This window comes from Rousettus aegyptiacus, unplaced genomic scaffold (genome assembly GCF_014176215.1).
Source record: "Rousettus aegyptiacus isolate mRouAeg1 unplaced genomic scaffold, mRouAeg1.p scaffold_m13_p_16, whole genome shotgun sequence".
NCBI lineage: Eukaryota > Metazoa > Chordata > Mammalia > Chiroptera > Pteropodidae > Rousettus > Rousettus aegyptiacus.
In genome coordinates, this window is record NW_023416291.1 from 20,271,068 (window position 1) to 20,273,794 (window position 2,727).

A 2,727-nucleotide genomic window follows, 5' to 3' on the forward strand; every position below is an offset into this window, starting at 1 on the left:
TGCATTGTGAAGTTATTAAATGCATAAAAGTAAAATGAGTAATAATAGTAGCACAATGGAAGGGAAGTATATTAGTGACAAATTCTTACATCATATTTGAGTGAAAAAAATTAATTCAAGGTAGACTACAATAAAATAAGAATGTATATTGTAATTCTTATAGTAACCACTAAAAAGTAAAGCCAAGAGCTACAGTTCAAAAGCAATTCAAGGAGATGAAATACTAAAAATACTCACCTGCTCTGAAAACAGATGGGAAAGAAGAGTAAATAAGCAAAAAAAAAAAAAAGATATAAATTTAAACCAATTATAATTGCACTAAATGTAAGTGAACTAAACACTCCAATTAAAAAGCTAAGAATGTCAGACTAGATTGAAAAAGTAAGACTTAATGATACTCTGAAAGAGAACATATTTTAGACATAAAAAAAGATTAGCAAATTAAAAAAATAAAATCAATATACTTTACAAATACTAATCATAAGAAAGCTAGAACAGCTGTATAAATATCAGACAAAGAAGACTCCAAGACAAGGACAATTACAAAGATAAAGGGACTATTTTTTTTAATGTTTAAAGCATCAATTTGTCAAGAAAATATAAAAATCCTAAAATTGTAAATATGGAGTAACAGAAATTCTAAATATTTAAAGCCATAACTGACAGGAGTAAAGGGAGAAATACACAAATTTTCCATTGTAGGTGGAGGTTTAACATTACTCTCTCAGTAAATGATAGAACAAGGAGACAAAAAAATAGATAAGGCTGAAGAAAATCTGAACTAGATCAATCAACTGGACATAAATGACATTTACAGAACACTAGTGCCAACAATTTCAGAATACACATTATTTTCAAGGGCACATGGAACATTCACCAAAATAGACTATCAGATAACTTTCAATAAATTTCAAAAGAATAAAATTAAACAAACGATATTCTCTCTCTCCCCACAATGTTATTAAATTAGAACTCAATAACAGAAAGATACATATAAAATCCACAAGTTCTTAGAAAAACACTTCTTCTTCTTTTTTTTTTTCTTTTAACGCCTACAGCAGCTGGTCTTCCTAGGTGGTCTCCCATCCAGTTACTAACCAGGCCCAACCCTGCTTAGCTACCGAGATCAGAGGAGATTGGGCACGTTCAGGGTAGCAAGGCTGTCGAGAGGAAAAAAAAACTTCAAAAAGCTATGGGTCAGAAAAAAATTGACAAGAGAAACTAGAAAATATTTTGAGCTGGTGTTATAAACACACCATATCAAAATTTGTTGGATGCAGGTAAAGCAGTGCTTAGAAGGAAATTGAGAGCTTTAAATGACTATATATAAAAAAAGAAGATTTAAATCACTGATTTATGTTTCTTCCTTAAGAAGCTAGAAAAAGAAAAGAAATTTAGGCAGAATATGTTGAAGGAAGAAAACAAAATTAAAGCCAAAATCAGACAAAATAAAATAAGAAAAATCAACATGGCCAAAGTGAGTTCTTTGAAAATATAAATAAAATTAGCAAACTCCTGACTAAATTGATCAAGAAAAACACAAGGAAGGAAAATAAATTAACAATATTGGGAATGAAAGAAGTGAGGGACATCACTGTGGATCCTACAGACAGTGAGAGATAATAAAGAAATATGGTGAACAAGGATATGCCACTGAATTCAACAATCTAGATAAAATGTAAAATTCCTTGAAAGACAAAAATCACAGAAACTAAAACTAAACAACTGAAAATCTCCATAGCCTTACATATTCTTTAAAAATTGATTTTATAATTAAGAACCTTTCCATAAAGAAAACTCTAGGCCCAGATGGTTTCATTAGTAATTTATTTCAAACTTTTAAGGAATACATATCAGTCTTACACACTTTTTCAAAAGAGGAGGGAATCAGTAAAGTACAAGAAGATAAAACCACAGACCAATAACTCTCATAAATAGTAATGCAAAAGTTCTTAATAAATTGAGTTAGCAGTATTAGTAAATCAATCTAGTCATATAAAAAGAGATAATTCATCATGATGAAGTCGAATTTATTATAGTAATGCTAAGTTAAACAATTTTGAAAATCAATTATGTAGAAATTCTTAAGGAATCTACAAAAAACATTACTTTTACTAAAAAATGTATCAAGGTCACCAGATATAAGATCAATATATAAAAATTAGTTGTATCTTTCTATACTAGCTACAAAAAAATTGAAAAATGAAATTCAAGAAATATCGCAATAGTATCAAAGAATATAAAATACTTAGGAATAACTTTAACAAATTTTGTGTAAAATTTTTACATAGAAAATTATAAAAAATTGCTGAGAGAAAATTTTAAGAACCAGAATAAATGGAGTGGTAGACATATTCATGGATTGGAAGACTCAATATTGTACGTTCTCCCCAAACTGATCTAAAGTCAATGCAATCTCAAAGTTCCTGCATGGTTTTTTTTGTAAAAATTGAGAAGCTGACATTAAAATATATTTTTAAAATATAAATGAGCTAGAATAGTAAAAAGAAAGAAAAAATTCTCAGAAAAATAAAACAATTTGGAGGATTTACGTTTTCTGATTTCAGTGGTTACTTCGAAGACACAGTAATCAAAACGGAATGGTATTGGCACAAAGCTAGACAGGCAAATGGAACAGAAGAGAGTCAGAAATAAGCTCAATATTGATTGGTCAATTGATATTTTACAAAGGCACCGAAGACATCAATGAGAAAAAGCCCCTTCAAA

The 2,727-nt window shown here is 29.0% G+C and overlaps 1 pseudogene; it reads right to left on the reverse strand.

The window, feature by feature from the left end:
- Positions 1–1,049: 1,049 nt before the first annotated feature.
- LOC118612781 lies at positions 1,050–1,168 on the reverse strand (annotated as a pseudogene).
- Positions 1,169–2,727: the final 1,559 nt, after the last annotated feature.